This window comes from Diorhabda sublineata, chromosome 3 (genome assembly GCF_026230105.1).
Source record: "Diorhabda sublineata isolate icDioSubl1.1 chromosome 3, icDioSubl1.1, whole genome shotgun sequence".
NCBI classification, from domain to species: Eukaryota; Metazoa; Arthropoda; class Insecta; order Coleoptera; family Chrysomelidae; genus Diorhabda; species Diorhabda sublineata.
In genome coordinates this window covers 29,297,521-29,320,554 of record NC_079476.1, presented here as the reverse complement: position 1 = coordinate 29,320,554, position 23,034 = coordinate 29,297,521, and the positions used below count along the sequence as shown (strand labels likewise).

Genomic DNA, 23,034 nt, shown 5'->3' with positions numbered 1-23,034 from the left:
TAACAGTAATGCCCAAAAATATTTTTTCCGATAAACATGATTCTATTAAAGATCTAAATGAATTTTTAGAGTAGAATGTTATTCTTAAAATCCTTTGGAAGAAAAAAATTATACATATTCATCGTAGTTAAATAGACAATTGTTTTTTTCTAATTAGTTTCTTAAAGAAACGGTCTAAAATAAGCGGCAATAAGTGACACGTCCACGTGAACCTCCAAATCAAAGATCTCCTCTAGGAAAAAAACTAATTATTTCATATATCTATTTTAATAATTATTTTATACGAAAAACCAGAAATCCAGCCGTTCGCTTTTCCCGACGTCAGTTGTGATTTAACCACACATAGGAATATTAGATCTGATTAGTTACACTAGTCTAGAGCGATATTCGAAGTTTATAATGGTCCATGTGCACTTGTAACTCCCGAATAATACAATCATTGTTAAAACAGGAATCTTGATGAAATGATTGACTTTTTTAGGAGAAAAAATTGGTATCTTTGGACATCCTAAGCCAATTACGAAAATAAACGTAATTTTGGAACAGACTTAAGAAGTAACTAACGAATTGTATGGTTGTAAGTGATAGTCTTCACTGCTTTCCGAGTTTTTGAATTGAAAGCAACGAATCTTCAGAATCGACGAACTCTGGCATGTGAGATTTAAAACGAAGAAAAGCTTTTCTTTGAAGTACAATGGGTGAAAATATGTTAACTGTCCTCATAATGTTACTAGACTACAAATTCTAATTAATTAGGTATGGATGAATTTTTCTCAAAAAAGTAAAGAAATTGATTAATATTCCTGTAAAATAGAATTTTTCGGGGAGGCCAAGTACCTAACAGTAGGATAAGTTGACTTTTTTTATTATTATCCTTAAATTTGCTTACCCAGATTGATAGCAAAATGAGATCTTAATTTTTTTTACTTCACGTTGTGTTTCCCCAAAGTATTGAACCACGCCCATTGCTATCCCATATTTGATCACATGTTTGTTTTCTAGATTGAAATTAAGTAAATTTAAGATTTCATGTACCTAATTTCAATGATATCAATTTTCTTCGTATTTATTTCAACCATAATACTTTGTGGTGACATTTTAAAAAATGGAATAAACTTCTCCTAAATAAGTAATCGTTTGCAATCATAACCGAAGCAAAAACGATGACTGTTACTATCGATGAAGACAGCCAATGCATGGTGTTAAGATTAGTAATTGACAATCCGAGCACATACACTATAAACATTACTAGACATACCGCTATGAGTGTAAATATGGTGTGGTGTTAGTAGTAATTCCTCGTTGGTTATGTATAAAAAAAGAACTTCATTCAGTTTAAAGTGGTTTATATCATATCCTCATCCCAATTTTTTGTTATGTTTACCCACTTAGAACAAATACTTAACTACTGATAATTGGTACTTGTAACATCGGTTCTTCTGCATTTCTGCACTTTTCTTTTGTATTAACTCTGCTCAACAATATGTTGAATTTCATATTAATAATTTAAATTGAGTTGTTCACGTTTAACTTAATGTTACATTGACACTAAATAGAATGGCGAATAAACAGAGGCGTATTTTATGAACTCACATAAAACATTTTATCATTTTTAGGTAATTTCGGTTTCAATCTGATACTTACCATCAATATATCATCACATACCATATGAATATCTCAATGAAATATGATTAAATTATACGAAAAACTCTTTATTCCCAATTATCATATATTTACGAGGATGGTCCCAGTACCTGGCCTGACCTGAGGTAGTTGCTTGAAAAATACCACTGTATTAGAAAGTACATAATCAATACAAAATATGTATCCAGAAGATGCCACGTTGTTCAGTATTTGTTTGGCAGCCATTAATAGTGAACGTTTTCAGTGAATTCGTAAATATTGAAAAATTGATCATTATTATCACCTTGTTATGCTTTGGGTCCGCAATATAAGTTCCATTAGCACTTTTAATTATTTCTTGTAGAGAAAGTTGGTTTGGCTTGGTTGTTCATATTTTTTTCAAGATATTTAAAGCTATTTACACCTATTATTAAATATTAACTATTCCACACTTATGATGCCGATATCTTCATAAATATAGTTTTAGATTTATTAATAACTAAGTAGAGCTCTTAATATTTTACGTCTACACATAAAAGTTCTCTCAGTCTTTTTATTTCTTGCTATTATTGCAATATCATCTGCATGAGCATGAATCTGGGTTTCTGCTTTATTTTATTGATGGCTTTGTGTAGTATTAAGAGTGTATTTGAAAGACTATCTCATTTTAATAATAAAAAGATCACTTAATTTGCCACCTCTTTTAACTTTATCATGAGATTTTTGCATTATGACCATGGCCATCTGATCGATTTAGTGGGTTTTTCCTTTTTAAAATCTAATATATTAGGATGATTATCATATTCGTAGCATGTTTTCATGATTTGCCGTACTGTAAATAATTGATCATTTGTGTCACGTGATTCTATGAACTCACATTGATATTCACACATTTTTTTGTTAGCCATTTCCTTAATTCTTTAATTGATTATAGTATTCATGATTTTGTCTGCGGTGTCTAATAAAGATATTCCTCTATAGTTGGAACAGTCGGCTTTATCTCTTTTCTCAAGATCTAATGGGGTTATTATTTTATTTTTGATACGACTTCAGCATTTAATAATATCATCATTTTATTATCATAGTCAAGAGATGCCATAATAATAGTTTTAGTATCTGTTTATCTGCTATAAAATATTTTATATATTTATTTTGCTTCATATCTGTTTTTGGTTTAGTTATACGAGTATTTCGATAATTATTTAGTTTTCAGTAACTTTGACAAACCCCATCCAGGATTCTCCTTCTTTTACATTTAAGGTGTGATATGTAAAGGTGGTAATATTATCTTTTCGAGGTTAACTAAATATTCATTTTATCCCTTTTTTGTCCAGGAACGTATACAGTTCTTGGCGACCACTTATATAATGTTCATTTCTATCTCGGAAGTTCCACTCGCATAAATAGCTACAGTATCACCTGCAGCCAGATTGTAGTCTTAGCTTTCAAATTTGCACAGATTAACTATCGGTTTTTGCTTTTCTAGCACTAGTTCAATAATGTCGTATGTTTCTTTTAAATGAGCTCCATCTCAAACTTGAATTTGATGAATCAATGAATTGTCTCAATTCCATTGACTTATGTTCAGAATCTAGTTTTATCATGAAACCCTGTCATTACACTAAGTAGTTTTCTCTAGAAAACAAATTAACATATGATCTCTAACGTTTACGGTACATGGTAACTTTAATTCCCGTCTTACGTAGATTCCACTGTTTCAGTGGATTTTTCTTTGGTCAAACTCAAACCTTTTATGAGATCATTAAGCTCCAATTGGTCAATCAAATGCCTCACTTGAAGACTCACAGGAACTGTACCTGAATTTTGTTTCAATTTATTAGTTTTTAGAATTGCTTCAACACCATAAACTGGAAAAGGCACAGGAACTTCTTCCGAATAAGAGATTGTTCCTGTTACAGATCACACCTCCGCCTATTTTACCGTATACTTCGATTTCCTTGGGAAGCCGTTGATAGTGGTCAAGCAAAAATAATAGTCGCTAATGTTATTGGTTGATTTACGCTATATCACTGGTTTACCAAAAGGCATTGCTGAATATTGTCCATTTAACCGACCGGTCAAATTTTTGTGATAAGAGATACAACAGATATGTGGCACTAAATATTTATTCTGGTTGCGAATATCCAGGTTTAAATTTATACAATAGCACTTCTAAACTAAAAGTGTAATAGCCTTTTTAACAGATTTCGTTCGATTAACGTTTATTGTTATCTAGTGTAAGCTAAATTAGTTCTAACACCAAAAATTATTTATCCTGCGGCTCGTTATACTTGACAGGTTGTTCACAAATGAGAATCAGGATGACACTAACTAGCTGAGCTGATTGGTGTTGTCTTCAGTTGGGACAAAAGACTCCAAACGTGAATGTATTTGACCGTTCTAATGAGATGCAATAACATCGAAACCGGTCAGCGGATTAAGCAAGTCTCATTGCAGTTACGAGCCATTATCAACAAAAAGGTCAATCAAAATTATTAGACATACTTCGAAATTTTATTATACATTACGAAGAAAAATATTAATTCAATATTATCATATCGCTGGTAAGGAAAGATATAATTTCCAGCATTTTTGGAACCAATGAGTCGTTAAGTTGAGTTAAGTCGTTTTGCCTCTCTTGCTTCTGCTGTAATGATTGGTAAAAATATATTTTGATAAAGACTTAAATAGAAATAGAAACGTCAATTTTTATTTTTCAAAAATCATTAAGAAAAAACTAATTTTAAAAAAGAAGAGACTTAAAATCACGAACATTTAGAAGCATAAAAATAATCATGTTATCAATATACAAGAAATCGTATTTTTTAGTCGACCAATGACGTAATTAGACTGACCATTGATATTTATTAATATCATTTTTTTCCAGCATTTTCTCTGTAATTATTTCAATTTCCTCTTTTTCATTCTTATGTGAAATTGTATCTTCAGTATTTACGCCATTGTTCTTTTAATTAAGCGTTTTAAAATTTAAAATTAAAAAGAAGTTTTTATTGAAAAATCAATAGACAATGTCTTTTTGAAATATTCGTATTATTAAAAAACAATCAAACATATATAGAACTATTAAGAAAAATATTCGACAAAATAATCACGTCTCAATGTGCCATCATGCCAAAATTATGAAAATTTGTGCAACAATTCCAATAATTTAACAAATCCAATCTACCAAAATGTGCCAATTCTCGCAAAACGTGAAATACACAAAATAAATTTTGAATTTCATTTAAAAAACTAAACTAATTATGTGAAAATTTATGTATAGCAATTACAATTTGCATATACAGTTCCTTGCAAAAATATCCGGACAAAGATATATTTCTTAATTATTAACTAAATGATGAGGGTGAATATGTTTCATTGAAAACCATTTTTATTCTGTTATTAAACCATTAACTAAACAATTATTTGTTATTATAATAGCACTGTCACAGGGGAACTTAATTAAGTGGGGCGTGTGAGTATGAAGAAACCCGGTATCTGTGAGAGTAGACTAGTTACCCCCCCCCCCCCCAAATATGCCATTAAACGTACAAGATACGATTCTGGTTATCGAGCATCAACTGTTAAAATCGGCGGAGTGTACATTTTCATGGAAAGGCGTCGACCCAAATTCAGGTACCATAGACTTTACTAATGATGCTTGCTGAAAGTGCCAAAATTATGGATTTTTCAATCCAATTGAAGCTTCTTTAGCAGGCTTTTAGCCAAAAAACTAAATTTTAGGTTTTAGTGGCCGCGTCAATCTCCAGACCTCCCTCGGATAAAATATTTATGGCAGGGGTTAAAAGTAAGAGTACGAGTTAAAAACTACCAATAAAGCTACGTTATGGGAGAAAGTCTAGAAAAATGGCAAAATAATTCTCAAGAATGAATCACACAACTTATTGAAACAATGCTGTGTGTGATGCGGATGGGATGGCTATAATAATAATAAGTTATAATACTGTTACAACATGGTCCATGACGTAGACCGTGAAGCCGGTCCTTTTCGGTTAAAATGGAAGTCTAAAATTTGGCAAAAGCGGAATTCAGGTGATGTTTGTTTTTATCACAGCGACGATTTGCTTACATTTTTTTCTATATGATTTTTAGGAAATCCTTTTTATTTATTTGTTTACTTTCTAGATTTCTAAAAATTCCTTTTTGATATATATACGAGCAACGAGAGTTAGTTTATAATTAAAAGTCAAAATGAACGGAGCGAAATAGAAAACTAACTGATGAATTTGAATAAATTAGAAAAGTAGTTATGAAGTAGTGATTATTCAATTATACAAGTAGTTAATTACTATGTAAGTTAGTTAAAGCTACTGTAAGTGTTTAAATAAATTCAAATAGTGAAAGACTGTGTGTATGAATATATTTCACCGTCAAAAAACAGTTCAAATAAATTCGGAAATGTGAAAAAAGTAACAATATTATTCAATAGCTATTTTTTTAATTTAGATAGTTTTTGTATTTGTAAAGATTGGCCGGATATTTATTAAACTAATACAAAAATGTTTATTTGTGTTGTAAATATTTATATATAGTTACATATAATTGATTAATTACATGGTTTAATAGCAAAATAAGAACTCTATATATGCATATATTTATATATATATATATATATATATATATATATATATATATATATATATATATATATATATATATATGTAATTAATCAATTATATGTAACTATATATATATATATATATATACTTTTCCAAGTTTACCTTCGTTATTTGTTAATTAATCAAAAAATATATCTTTATCCGGATAATTTTGTACGCAACTCCATTAACTGCAACAAAATGGGAATTAATAGTTGATATTATATTCATTTCAGAAGAATTCCTCTACATATGCAACTCGTTAAAATACACGATTGTAAAAAATTGATAAATGAGTTGATTCTTTTTGTAATCGAATAAAGTAAGTTGATTGTCAGAGAAGTTTCATCGCTCCATTCATCTTTCGAACAGTTCGGAACAATTAGGATAATTACATTAGTTTTTTCTTTTTTTAACGATTAATTTGTTTCTAACGAACTTACTCAAAGTTATATTCATCGACTGATCATTATTCTACCGATAAAATAATACTGTACAAATTGAAATTGACTTAATTATGTCAAAAAATTGCAGAAATATTGGATAATATTTCTATAAATTATATATATATATATATATATATATATATATATATATATATATATATATATATATATATATATGGTTTTATGATATTTAATTTTATTTTAAGCAATTATAACTAGCAATGATTGCACAAAAATATGTTATTTGATGCCAATTATTGATATCGATCCTCAAATAGTCAGATTAGGTTGATCTGTTTTAATACTGACTTAACACTTAATTTTATTCTCCTTAATCTATTTTAATATGTTTTCAAGTGATTACATGGACATGGATTCGGGATTATGTGCCACAATGATTGTATCCGGGATACAGATGAGATTCCATCCATTTGCTTGGTCCTCTCCATTAATATCAACGAATCGATGTCATAGTATATCAAATGTGTCTCAAAAAAAGATTTTCCAGCCTCTGCAAACCATTAATTTACCACACACATGACTTCATTATCCGAAATCGGCTCAACAAGCTAGTGTTTAAGTAAACCGATAAAAGGTGGGGAGCAGATTTGGAGTATGTGATAAGGGCTGCGGTATTTCGGAGTCTGTCTGAGATACTACGGCTATTCTCACAGCTAACCTGGGACTAGGTGAGATCACCTGATGCAAGAGAACACCTTTGCGCGACTTACTTATCTTTCTTTTATCACCACACGTAATTTTGGATACTAAAATGATGCCTTGTGTAAACGAAATCTCCAATTTCTTGGGAAACACGATGTTTCCACTTTCAACTATCCATTCTAGTTTCAATTCATAGTGTTGGAATCCATGACTCATCCATTGTAAAGATTTTTTTGTAGTGTCTATACTGTATTACAAAAGAACTGCAAATTTCTTCTCAAGTTGGCTTGAGTACATCTGTAAACATTCGTGGTAAAAATAGTGCGTACAATTTTTTCATGATCAGTTGGGCCGTAAATATACTGTGTACCACATAGTATGAGAGACCACTATTTTCAACTGATTGTCTAATAGCCACAAACTGATGTTGCAAAACGATATCATGGAATTTTTTAACATATATGAGTGTGGATGCACCTTTGTCTAAATACGACTGTTTATCGTATGCAAACTTACATTTTTTTACTAATGTGATACTTTAGATTTTACTCTAAATCGGGTTTCTGAAATACAATCAGGCTTGCCAGTTTCTACCGTTATTCGATACTTGACAGGTTACAATATGACGTAATGATTATAATGGTTTTGATTTATAAATGGGTCATGGGCGGAACAAATCGATATAAATTTCGAGCATTATATAGTAAATAAAGATTTTGTATAATACAGATAAAAAAATGGTATTTCCCTCCAAAATTTGTAATTATGAATGAAATGATGAGGTTTCTAATTTCTGATCTGCAATATGATACATTAATTTCGCTTTTTTCAACCGAAATTGTTCACTTTGTACTTTTATTATGTGTTTCTATCAAAAATTATTATTTTACCAGTGAGTAAAGTGTAAAATATCCAACAATTAACACAGTAAAAACCGAGGAAATCCTGTTACAACTTATTCGAAAGAGCAAATTCAACAAAAGACTTAAGCTTGCTTCATATGTCACAACGACTGAAATATAACTTTTGGGAATAATTTTAACTAGATTCATTCACAGATTTTGTAGAACAGAGTTCAAGTAGCTTTCTCAACATTAAACTTAGGATGTCGAAACACTGTAGGGCATTCATCGATTATTTACATGCGTTCTCTCTCGTCTAATTACCATTAAGGTATAAATCGCAAGAAAAAACTTATTCCGCCTTACTGACAATCACTCTATCATTTTTGTGAATAATTTAATGTTTGAACCTATTTTTAACCATCTTCTAGATATAATAGAACGTGCACTAGGAGAGAAAACAGTGTCCTTGTTAGAACTTGACACAAAAACTAAAGATGTGACCAAAACAATATTATTTAGAGTTAAAAAGGAAATAACCAATACTCAAAATTAAACCAAATGTATATGAGAACTCATTCTCTATATTCATCTCTTTACCAGTAATATTCCTGATATAGAAGAAATTCTACTGTAGTACCAAATCAAAATTGCGAAAAATAGGAAACAAATAGAAATCTGTACATGTAATTTCATGATTAAATGTAAAAAAAAATGATTTGTAGGATTAAAATATGGTCATTATAACTGGTTATTAGGCCAACAATTATAGGTATATGAATAAATTTGAATATACAATAGAATACTATGGAATCCATCTTTGAGAATACACATAGGACATTAATATAAAGAGCATTCATTTTTTCAATACAAAGTATACCCAACAAGATTCAGGTATCTCAAGAGTTGAAGACGAAATAAAAATATTTTTGATGGTAAGCATGAAGCCAGTCCACATGTATGTGACAAACCTGAAGCCCTGCAACTGCTGGACAATCACCAAGCAGTACGAATATTGGAAAGAATTAAGCAATTAGACCTTGCGTATAGTGATAAGTTTGAAAGAAATATTGTATTAAGAAAATTGGTTGGTTTAAAAAAACGGTTTTGATAGGGAAAAGAGGAAAATTTTTTATGTCCATTACCTGAGTAATATATCGAAATAAGATATCACAGGTGTTTGATTTATGATAAATACTTCAATTTGCTCTACTTCCTTTGAAAACTTCCCTTTTTTTCTGAATAGTCTTCGTATATTGAGAAATTAATTGGACATTTCTAAATGTTAACAATGTCCCATTGACTATCGCTTTATTGTATTCTCATCTACAGAATCAAATTCCATATCTAATTATTGACTTAAGTGGGGTATTATATTAATTATGGAGTATATTATTATAGACTTAACGTGTTTACATTAGTACATACACCAATAACTAGTTTCACTGTTAATCTATTGAACGTTCAGGTATTGCAAAACTTGTGAAGTACTCAACGTAAAATTTTTGTCATCCATCCATTAAATAACAAACGTGCTCTTGAATACTTCAAGAACCATAAAGATGAATCTTCATTATATCATGTAATTATTCTTATCCTTTTTATTATTATTCATATTTATAATGCTCAGTTTTATTGATAATTCTCTAAATGCACAGTGGCTGCGCGGCTTTGGGGTAGAATGCAAAGCCTTCTTATTCGTTAATTCACAAAGAGTTTTAGCATTCAAATAATTTTATTTTGAATGTTTCAAAGATCATAACTTAGAGGAACTGTATCCAGAGTTTTTTTGAGAAGATGAAGAAATCTATCTGCGATCAGTAATATCTTAATTTAGACTGATAAACTTGCAACACCTACTCGACTGGTAGACGTGGCTCACAAACACCGAGTTCGCGTGCAGACGCCCAGAACATGAATATATCGGGACTCCTTTCTTTGGAGAAGTGCAAGCGTATGGAATCAGCTACCAAGGCACATAACTCTACAACCTACAGAAGTTCAACTACTCGAGTGTTTACCATAAAAAACTTGACAACTTTGTCAATCTCAAATGAAATTACTACTATTATCGATCTTAATAAGATAAAAGAGTTCGAACTCAAATGGTATTAGCTTTTTATTTAATAATTGATTATTTTTTTATAAAAATGGTTTTTCTATTATATTCTTCTTTGCCTGTTTCATACAGCAGTTTATGGACGCTGTGGAAATCTCAACCAAGGCGCTATTGCCACTAAAACGAATTGGTTGTAGAGGTAAATTACATGTTATGTCTGTATGAAACTCTCAGCAAAAAGCATATCAATATTTAAAGAATGGATACGAAATTTTTTGATAATACCACAGGCACGGTTTCCAAGCCACATTCACAGTTGTTTAAGTTTCGATAAACGATATAAAAACTCTATTCCACCTGAACTTTACGTGTCGAGAAAAGGTAAGGCAACGCGTCTATAACTTCTTTATAATGGGCATCATACGCATTTGAGGGTCCATTACTCGTGGAATTGAACATACCGGGGAAAAGGATTATTTATTAATCAAAATTTCCACTCAAACATCAATAAATACTACAACACAAAAATACTATCGGCAAAACTTCATACTGTGTATAATTGAAATTGAGATAACATGAGTGTCATATATGGTTAGTTACGAGGACAAATTAACAATAATTAGTTTTTTGAATGTTATTTGTAAGATCAAATTTTGTCAACCTAATTGTAGCTATACTATGCAGCTATGACGAGTTTTACAGAATCTAGAAGTTTTCTAGAAGAGTGAAGTTTGAGTAAATTTGTGTCAAATATTACAAGAACCAACAACTTTCAATCCAAATTTTTTAGAATGTAATGTTTTAATGGAAGAGGCGACATTTCCGCAAGGAGGTAGGTTCAACATCTATAATGCAAATTACTTGTGTGCGGTGAGATTCACAATTCACATTACCAACACTTATTTAAAGTTAGTCACATTCTACTTGGAAATTTAAAAGGTGATATATATATATATATATATATATATATATATATATATATATATATACTATATGATATACTTTAATTTATTCACTTTAATTGAATTTGACTTTATGTTCTCATACTTCATTTGAATTCAATTTTTAAAATTGTTTGTGTAATTAACAACTCAATATTATACCGACATATTACTATTGTTGATCAATAAATTTAATCTTAAATTAGTAACCAGTAGTTTCGGCAAAATCATAAACAATGTGTTTTAAAAAAAACATCAACATTATGAGAGAAATCAAATTTATAATTTTTCGAGCTGTTGCATCTTCGGAACGAGTATGGTCAAAGACCTTGCAATCAGCTTAAATGCGCCAGATTTTAGTCTTAAACAATAGAGTATGGTACATATCGCCAAAATTGGTAGTTTAGATGTAGCATAGATAATAGTTCTTCAGAGGTGGGCAAGAGAAACTAGCAGCGTTCATTGACGCTATGCTAGTTCTCAATATATTGCTTATATTAGTTATCTCAAATAGTTTAAACTTAAAATTAATGAAAGGGATAATTCCTGTTTGTTGAGTCAAGCAGTGATTTTTTTTTGTTAAAATTATTATATGTGATAGCCGGCACTTCTTGAGAAACGCAGCGTTGCAAACCCCTTTATGTTAAGTGATCCTTGAACTTTAATTTTTGAGCTTTTTTTATTTATTTATGATTTATAACTATTAGCTTCGATTACTTTATGCTCCGGAGGGATCCGGTGGTCCTTCGATTTTTAATTTTAATTTCCAAACCATGATTGAAAGGATTGTACGGGGTGGTTAATACCAGGCAATATCTGGATTCGTTCAATGTCTAAACATTTTTTAGCGCCCTTTACCTTCAATACTGATAGTGTTACGATAATTTGTTACAAAGCAAATCGCAAATATTTTTTAAAGTTCTACCTATCATAAAGACAATTTTCTACTTATCCTAGAGAGGTTGTACTTTTTTTTTAAAACACCCTACAGATAATAAATTCCAGTTATTATCGCATATAGTTATTGTCTACAGTTATGCTGCTATTTCCATTTTTTACGGGCAGCAAGTATCGTTTATTATAAATATGTTGTAAGGACCATGCTGTGGTTGAATAAGGGAAAACCGTGGATGGGGTTGACTAAAGATATAAGAAGAAAAACAATCTATCTGTGTCTGTGTTCCTACAAAATTATGCCTTTTATGAGCCCACGTTTTTTCTGTGAAATCTCATATAATTTCAGAAATCATACCCTGTATTTGAAAATTTTTTTAATGTTTTCTGAAATCTTTATTAAATTTACACTATCAATATTGATATGATTATCAGAGCTTCTCTATTTTGTCCATCCTTGTATATAAATATAGTAGTCAATTGAATTAATACTAAGCTAGTCAACCATCTCTGGTCTGATTTACTATGAAATATGTGAGGTTATTTTGATATAAATAACATATTTGACTGTGTTATATTTAATTAATAATATATTTACATTTATGTTTTAATCAACAATCTACTGAAAAAGTAATACTTATTCGAGAATCTAATAGAATTGTTTTGAACACCCAGTATACTCAATGCAAATATTCAACATTAACATGCATACATCTGGCCAGTGAAACATGCATAAGCTATAAAGCGGCAGCCAGCAGACAGCACAGACAAAAGAAACTCGCCAGCTCCTACTAGTACCTGGGAGGCAAGGATACCATGGCTGTGTTCCAAACTACAGTGGACACCTCCCTAGGTATCCTTTAACACTCCTTTTAAATATTCCTTTAGCTTCTTATCTGTCTGTCTGACGCGGCCTCACACACAATGTCAATGTCACCTTGAGTGCAGCGGTCTTCGACAATAATCTTCCACCTATAGTTTGGAAACACAGCCTGTCAGGGTTAGCGTGCTCTTTTTAAATTTTGTGCACTAACAAAAGGTTTTTTGTCCACCACAAGAGATTTTATAACAAATAGATATCGTGAAATTAAGTAGAAAACGTATAGTATTATTTATAATTTTTAAAGAACAAAAATAATGTCATTGTGACATATATGTGTTTGAACTTAGTGATCAAATGAAAAATCTGTTTTTCCAACAAATATAATCAATTTAGAATTATACTAGTTAATTTGGATAATGTTATTGTTCATTTTCTTCGACATAGAACAAATTACATAAATCAAAAGTTTGCAAATGTAGTGAAAAAATTAATGGTAAAAATGTTTATGAATATAACTTGTTAGGTCTCTTGTGGTAGACTATTTTGGAAGTAAATATTTTGACCATATCACGTAATAATAAGTGTGGGTCAAAGAACAACAAACAAACAATGGAACGAATGGTTTATGAAATGATCACTATTCTAGTTAGAATTAAGCTTTATCAACAAAACGTGAAGAAAAAATGATAAATAAGTAAACAAAAAATACATTAAATTAAAAAACTGAAAATTCGTATATACATTTTGAGAAAATCATTGCCTTTTTCTCTCTCAAAATATACCTACACAATTTGTATTAACAAAAACGTAATAAAATCATAACCTTTGGCAAGGAAAGGAGATTTGTTTGATATATAATAGAAACGTCGACTATTCGACATAGTACAATTATGTATATGCCCGTAATGGTTTAGTCTAATTCTGATTATTGTTATACTATTTATGATAATAAGTTACAAATAATTTTCAGAATTCTTCATTCGACTCTAATTCGATGACATTGACTTGAAATACTTCATATATCTACTAACGAGAAAATTTAATGAGAAGAAATCCTCATAGATATTAGAGATCTTCCATCTAGTGTAAGTAATTTGTACGAAGATATAATTAATATAAGAATGGAGACATTTGCGACTAATTGAGCTGCAAAGAAGTTATTAGGGAATAGTGCTGCATAAAAAAGTGTAGAAGGATAGAAAATTCAAACGTAAATGTCTTAAATTTAAAACTATCGAAACTTAAATTTATAATCTAAGAAAAATTTTCTGGTCTACTGGAGATACTGTTAGTATAGGAAATAAATACAAATTGTATCTTCATATACCTCCTACTAAGTAAATAGCTAATATAGAATTATCATTACTCTCAGGGTCGTAATATTTAGATTTTGTGTAACTCTAACTTACATCCATGATTTTTCTGATAAATGTATACAGGGGAAAATGTACTAGATTTTAGCTTGAGGTTGTATTGTCGTGTCGTTTTTTTCTGTGACGGGTAAAACGATAATTTGATATTAACACGTTCACGGATAGTAGACGCCGTACAGCGTTTGATCGAGTTCCGTTAACTGGAACAGTATGCATCACGGCGTCAAAATTCCTATCTAGACTATGGACACTACGCCGAGCGGCGTTTAAATTTTCATGTAGTTTATAGCCGACGCTACTACCACAAAAGGAACAAATTAGTAAAATCTAGTGTCCCGTTTATAGATTGTATCCCCTCCAATGTGCGAATACCACGAGAAATACCGTCGGGAGAAGAAGAAGACGAATTTGAAGACGATGGTGAATATGGTTCAGATGAAAACTATGACCATAATCCTCAGAATCTGTAGAAGAACGAATCTGATCCAAAGAAAATAACCCAAGTGACACGCAAAATGGTATAAATCTTGATATCTATTCAATATCACCAGCACATCGGCAACCCTCTGACGAAGAAGGGAGTAAATGGGAGGAAACAGTCAGTCCAATTCCAGATTGAAATTTTGATGATACAAACAATCGTTTGAAAATTGATCTTGAGGATTGTACACCTTTGGATGCTTTAGAAAAGCTCTTTTTGCCTGATATTATGAAATACATAGTAGAATGCTCTAATATTTACGCATGCGCTTTAGTCAAAAATAACAGGCCAAAAACAAATTACAGTAGGAATGCAACATTTCGAACAATTTCAGTAGAAGAGATGAAATGGTTTTTGGGTTGATACCTGCTTCAAGGGCTGATCTCTACAAAAATATGAGAGTTTATTTTTTGTACTCTGATTCCATATACTTTCATCCTATATTTAGATTAGTTATATCCGCAAGGCGTTTTGAGCAGATTATGAGAAAGTTATGCTTCTCTCCTCAAATGGCAAACGTAGGGATAAAGTTCAAAATTTTATTGAAATGCTAATTTTACAGTTTCAAGGTACTTATGCTCCCAGTAAAGAATTATCTTTGGACGAAAGTCTTTTGCATTTTCGAGGTAGACGAGGGCCTATATAAAAGAAAAAAAAAAGTAGATATGGTATCAAGTTTATTGAGCTTACTACTTCTGATGGTTATGTACTCAATATGGAAATGTATAGTGGTACCCAAATTTAGACACTGATACCACTAAAACAAATGCTTTAGTGTTGAGACCTTATTTGATGAAAGGGCTCGAGTTATTAATAGATAACTATTACAACAGCGTTGATTTCTCAGAAAAGCTCCTAAACCTCAAGACACATACCACGGAAACGCTCAGAGCTAATCGAAAAAAAAATCTCAACCAACTTGTTCAGCTGAAATTAAAAAAAAGGTGAACGTTACTGGGTACGAAAAAGACAGATATATGTTTCGAAATAGAAAGACCTTTTAATGATAACAATTAGAAATCATCCCCGTTTGGTAACATTCAAAAACAGATTTGGTAAAGAACAGATAAAACTAGAAGAAGTCGTGACCTAAAACGAGCATATGTCAGGAGTTAATCGCTGTGATGAAATGACATCAACATACTCTTCTCCACGGAAAACCATACGCTGGTATAAGAGAGTACTTTTTTATCTTTTGAATGTATCAGTGTGGAATGTATTTTTTGTATAGAAAACATTGTGAAGCAGATTCCAGAAAGTACACCCTTTTAGATTTCTGAGATAGTTCGATCAAAGATTTAATAGGCTTATCGGAAAATATAGAAGGAAAAGACTTGGTAAGGAAAAGCAGAAATAATAATTATATATAGAAGACATGAATATGCCGAATAGGAGGATAACACTATTCCTAAAAAAAATGAGATTCACTGGCCAGAGAAAATTCCGGGAGTACCTGGGCCAAAATCTGGAGAGAAATCGTTTTTTTTTAAATGCAAGTTATGCACTATGAACAATCAGCGCAGGAAAAGTAGCAAAGGATGAATGGGGAAACTAGCTTTATGACCCAGATTTTTTGAGGAGGGGCACCAGAGAAATGAAAATACTTAAATTTAGGTTGCATTAAGATAAAAATGTTGTTTTTTATTCGAATAAAGATACTTTTGAAACTTATGTATATTCAAATCAATAGCTTTGATATGCGTCTGCGCTAAGTGGCAGTTAACTTATTCATGATATCATGACAAAACGCCTATCACTTATAGCCACAATTAGACCACTTATAGCGACAATTAGACCTGCGTTTCTAAAGAAACTGTTAAGGTAATCAAATAGCTGTTATTTCAGTTTTGTGATCTAATTATTCAATGATTAAAACTATTTCACTATCCAATAATAAAGAAATAAAAAACAAATATAATTCCAAAACAAGAAAATTCGACTGTTGTAATTTTACTTTTGATATAAAGGAAACTTTATTATATAATAAAATCTACCGTTGCTCAAGTGTTTATACAATATTCGAGTAAAAAGTACTCATTGTTTTCCCGGGAAAAAATGATTTCATAAAACAGCAAAAATGCAAAGTTTTTCCCGTCATAAAAAACAGTTTTTCTAGCATCTATTAGAAGAGTTATACAATTTCTCAATCTCCAAGATCCCTATACCGTTTTTATAGAAGATTTTTATTTTTTGTCGAAACTGGTTTTTGTTTCCGAAAATACTACCTCATCTAGTTAATATTTCTTTTCAAGTCTGAAAAAAACCAGTATTCGCTGAGGATGTTGACAATCATTTTTAAAATTCTTTATTATTATCTTCCCAATCTGTCAAATTATGTACAATGATAATTTTTTGTGTTTATCCCAGAATCTATCCTATTATGTTGCCACCTTCGGAATGCTTTTGCTGAGATTACTGTATGCAAAAATCTTCATTATTTTGCCCGAACATTTCCGTATATTTTGTTACGACGATTTTTATTTGCTTTCAAAATCCGTTTCAATTTCTATCTTGATTTGCTAACTTTTTAATATTTCTATTCTCTAAACTCAAACCAGACATTAGTCGCTAGAGGCCAGATCAGGAGAATATGGTGAGTGCAGAGTCTAACCGCTGATCAATTCAATACATTTAATTATCGTTTATATCAAATTGTGTCAAGGAAATTGCATTGGTGAAAGAAATTTTTTCCTCATCGTATGCAACCTATTTTTGAGTGATTCCCTGTGACAATCGGTCCAATGATGTACAATAACTAATATTATTTTTATTTTATCGAATTTCGCTGAATCCAATCCACTCTGTTTTGATATAAGTTTATGTTAATAAATCCATGTTTCATTCATGGTCACATATCGACGCTGCAATTTCTCTTTACTTTATCTAGACAGCTTTAACACTCTGGTCATCAATTCAGCGCTGTATAGGTTGAATCGTGAAAAACATGAATCTATTTGCAACTAATTATATTCATGCTCAAATTATCATGTAACTCCCATAAGATAACTTCGTGATAAACTAGCATCTCTCTAAATTTCACTTTACAGTGTTCCATCATGATTTTCAACACTTTTTTAAGTTTTTTGAGTAACCGTCTCTTTTGGACATCATACTCTTTCAGTATCATTTGTATACTAATCAATGGAGATTGATTATCCTATAAAAGAGGTACTAAAATACTTTTCCCAACAAGCCTTCACCTCTACCGTGTTAAAAGACAAAGTTAAAAACAGACCTCAAAAGTTTTTCACTTAGAAAATTTTTAACACAGAAAGTATTAGAGAAAAGAAAATTAAAATCTGTGTTTGGAAGATGGTACTATCCAAGATAAAATATGAATATCTGATTTGTGATAACTTAGATTCCTCATGATAGGTGTGGTATGTCAGTTTATGTCATCTAGGTAACATTGTGCAAAACCAGTCATGATAGTGTGCAGAATGTAGTATTTCAGATTTAAGAGTATATTCATTGTTTTTTTACTACAAACATGAGTTCTATTTCCGAAATTGAAGTAAATTAAAAAAAGTTTTTCAGATTATGCAGTGGTGCTGTTTTATCCTGAACAAATGAGAGTTTTGTATACAAATCAAAAGAAAATAGCAGATACATGGAACTAATATTACCAATTTTCATTGTATAACGTGACTGAATTCTAGATTTAATATAGTAGACATTCCATTTATTTTTTAATCAATTTGATGGTGAAATACATTCAAATTGTGGTTTGACACAGTTCGCGAAAATCATAAATTAAAATTTAAAATAACAATTGATTCCCCTTTTCTCAATTGGGGCGCAACATTCTTAATAAGTATAAATAAGTATAAAAATGCTATATCAACAAATTCATGAAAAATTATAACCTTTCAGAGTTGTCAAACGTACCGCGGAAATAACGAGAAGAATTCATGACAATATTGTTTACATTCAGGACTAAAATGTATACAGCATTGAGACAGTTAATAAAGCAAACTTTTACCTTTCATTTTCTTGCCAAAGAACACATTTTATAAAAATATTCGAACAATTCTCTCACAAGTTTCCAATAATAGTTAGCAACAAATCAATGTTATGAGTGAATACCAAGTTTTCAGCATAATTTGACGCTCTTGATATTTTAATAAAGAAAAATATACACTCAAACAGTTGCATTTAATATGTGATCTATACTGTTTATATTCCTTTTTATGAAATAATTCTATATCTGTATAGTGAAGAACCCGGTACATTGAACAGGACAAAAACATTTACCTTAGGCTTACCAAGTGTGATTGACGATTAAACAAAACTTCATGAATGAACACAGATGATAGATGCTACTGAAGTTTGAGAGTGCAAGTAGTACCGTGACACTCGCCCTCATAAAGCATCTCATGGATGAAGACAGATGATGGACGACTCTACTGGAGTTAGAGGATACAAGTAACACCCAGAAACGTTTTGTCCACAGTTTATCGCACCATCCATGCGGTGACGGAATTTGAAAGATAGGTGTGCTATGCAGTATATTCCGAACACCGACCACCGATCAAATCTCGTCACGTATAATCGCTATCGACAATTTTTGGGCCAGTGCGTACGAACCAAAACTGAAACTCCAATCCACGGAGCGCCATACGCTCCAGCCAATTTAATGATGATCGTCGGGTGTGACGATCGATGGGTATGACGAAGCGTTAAAGATAAATGTCCGGATCTTGTGGATAGTGCAATTATCCTGGTGGATAATGCAAGATTACATAAAGCAAAGTGTGGAAAGCAGCTATTGCGACGTTGCAGATATGATACCTACCGTATTCTCTCGTATGATAAGCGGTTTACAAAGTGAGAGGTAATTGTTAAGGTTCAGATCCAATAGGTGACCCGTTTGACAATTGGTGCGAATAGTAATAATGCTGATAACATTCAATGGCTCTCATATCGTTTACAGCGTGTAGAGAGATTAACAGAGGACTATTTTGAGAGTCGACTTTTGACTCTATTTGTATTGTATATACCATAGGACCTATTGCCCTGTATGCTAACGTAATGAATTAATATGTTACAATATTTTACTGATACTCATTGTACACACATGTAGTCAACACCTTGTTCTTTCGTGTATATACTTATCTATAATTTTCAACCGAACTGATACTTTCAAGATAAACAAAATTTGCCAAGAATTATGTCTGAATCCTTGTACGATGAGTGTATCTTTTTGTATAATCAGTATTTCGATATTATCAATATGTTTGGGAAACATTTTTTTCACATTTACATAAGAGGATTGTTCGACTTTAACAAAAAAAATAGAATAAATGATCTAGAAAATAACTGAAACAATAATATAGTTTAAAAGCTATGTTGGCGTTATCTCCAAAGAAAATGGGAAAGATTCCAATATTTGGCATGAAAAGCGATCAGCCTGAATAATTGGAAGCTTTCTTCCAGAATTCTCAAATACAAATGAAATATGGTCAAATGAAATATAAATGCAAGGCTGTGTGGAGAAAAAAGTAGAAAAAGATATTCATAAATAAAGATTAGAATATAACTCTTCAAATTAGTCATATTTTATAATAATTTGTATATTTGTATATATAGTAATCAAGTTATCTCACAGTAATTGATTCCATTGTAACTTCTTAATAAGATAATTTCGAAGATCATCATCTTTTAGATCTTGACATTATTATGAATGACTAGATTGGGTTAAGAGGTTTAATTTACAAACTAATGATCAACGTTATCACGTTATATTAACACTTCAGACATGACCATTTTGTAATAAATGTTAAATGGCCGCAGACTCAAATAATAGTGGAATTATGATTACGAATAAGCTCCTTTGCAATTTATTTTTTCTACTTTATTACTAACACCCTTTAGTGCATCTGTATAGTACCAAAGTGGAACATGTACTAAAATTAGTGTTTATAAATATATAGAAACATTTCTTGCAATCAATAATCATGAATATTTTATCAAGATTTATAATGAGATAACTCAATGTTATGTTCTATCTGTTCTGGGGAAAGGTCTTTTTATAAAAGGTAAATTACCGTAGATACCGCAAGAAGCAACAGGCATGAAAAAAATCTTCGTGGGGTGTGTGTGTATATATTAAGTGTCTGTATAGAGGGATAGTAGGAAATTCCACGAATATTCGCCCAACGCCTAGAATAATTAATTTATCCAAAATAATTCGTTTAAAATAGCTTTAGTCACTTCACCAGAATATTGCGTTAGACATTTTTGTCTCAAAGCTCCCTCAGAAAGGAAGAAATAAATTATATGCTTGAATTACATTGTTATTTCAATTCATTATCTTACCAATTGATTAACAAGTTAATCTGAATACATCCTTGAATCCTTTGAAGCATAACAAAAAGACATTTTTCCGAATGGTTCACAAAGGATCATATAGTATACTAGCTATACATTTGTGGTAATGAAACTATAAAAGAGTAAATCAATTGCATACCAAAATGCTCAGGATTGCTTAACTGTAATCTGTGGGATAAGAACAACAAATAAAAAAAGGATCCTCTGGAAGGATACTTTAGAGATATGAAAGTAATATTCCTTATAACTTGTAACAGGAAGAAAGACTATATGACCTATCAAAGTCATGATTCTGTTCTACATACATCTAATCTTCAGAAATACTTCCCTAAAATCATAAACATTGCTCGAATTATTTTGGCGTAAATGAATTTGCATATGTTTTCGTTAATAATTAAGAAAGTTTGAAGCATAAATTTTCCCAAAAGTGACTGGAGAAGTGAAATAAAGGAGAGAATATATACAACTATATTCCATTTTCTATGATGTACAAGGTGATATATTGGTGTGAGGACTGATGTCGAAAAAATGGTCGTAATCAGGAAATAATGATATCTACATAGTTGCTCACAGCTTCATCATACGTTCATCGAATACAACACTTTGTATAATTCCTTATAGTTAGTTTTCTCTTTTCCCTTTTCCATAGAACATACCGTATAATGAAAACATATGTCCATTTGATATCAAAATTGCTACGAACTAAACACTCTGTACATCAATAAATCGTGAATGAATAATTATTTATTTTGCATACTATTTACAACTATTATCCAGTATTTGAAACTTTCAAATTCCTTCAAAGTTTATTAATATTAAATATACAAAAACCAAAATAATATGAAATAGAGAAAATTATGTAGTAAATGTTTGAATTGTTCATCTACGGAGTCTATGCAAGTTTGTATTCAATTTTTAGAATTCCTACGGCTTTATTTGAAAATATTCTAACTTGTTAAGAGTAGTTCCTAATTCTATGAAGAGTACAATTGCTTTACTTTCTTGTGATATAGTACCAGCACTTGTTGATTTTCAGTCTTGGACCTTCTAAAACCACTATACATCGCTATTCCCAATCATCAGGTAAGATCTATAAAAGTTGTCGAATAGTGCTACACGAATTAACCGAGATTCAAGTGAAACGTACGTCGAATAGAATTGTATAAACAACTCCTCACCCTGCCAAAAAATGATCGTTTCATTAGACGCATTGTTAATTGAAATGAAAAATAGATCCGTCTAAATAACCTTATCGAGGAAAATCAGTGGTTAGGGCGAAGAACAATTACCAGAGCTCGTCGCAGAGAGGTCGATTCTAGCGGAAAGTCTTGATGGGTATCTGGTGGTTTAGTGTACATCACAATGGTATAGCTATTAGTGCCGAGGTATATAGTGGGCAGCTGATGCGAATGTATTAGTTTTTACCGGAGAATTATCCAAATTTCGTTAACCGAAAGCGAGTTATTTATTAAGATTCTTGGCAACATTCTGTGGAAGGAGTATTAAAAAAGCAATGTGGCAATTTTTTGCATCTTAGCTCATAGAATGGGTTTACCAAGGTCTCAAAGAGCTTGCTGAATTTCTGGTTAATACAGAGTAATAAGCCTTTCCTTCAGTGAAATCAACATTATTCATGAGAAAGCCTTTATACTATTTTTTATTTCATTTACTGTAGCAGGTTTTTGAAACGATGCATATTTCCCATTACATACATACATACATACATTTTTTATTATACCAGAAGTGATTGTTCATATGCATTATATGCATTATATGCATTATAAACAAACCTTCGTTACGCAGATGATACCGTGGTAATGGCCAGTAGCCTACAAGAACTTCAATCTCAATGGACATTATTGTAGAATATAGCGAGCAATTCGGCCTTTATATGAATATGTCCAAAAACAAACTATTGGTATTCTCAAAAATACAAAGAA

The 23,034-nt window shown here is 31.0% G+C and overlaps 1 protein-coding gene across 5 annotated transcripts in view; it reads right to left on the bottom strand.

Moving 5' to 3' along the window:
* LOC130441952 (glucose transporter type 1) overlaps positions 1 to 23,034 on the bottom strand; it is a 537,558-nt gene that overhangs the window by 139,985 nt on the left and 374,539 nt on the right. The gene's annotated exons all lie outside the window — the stretch shown is intronic.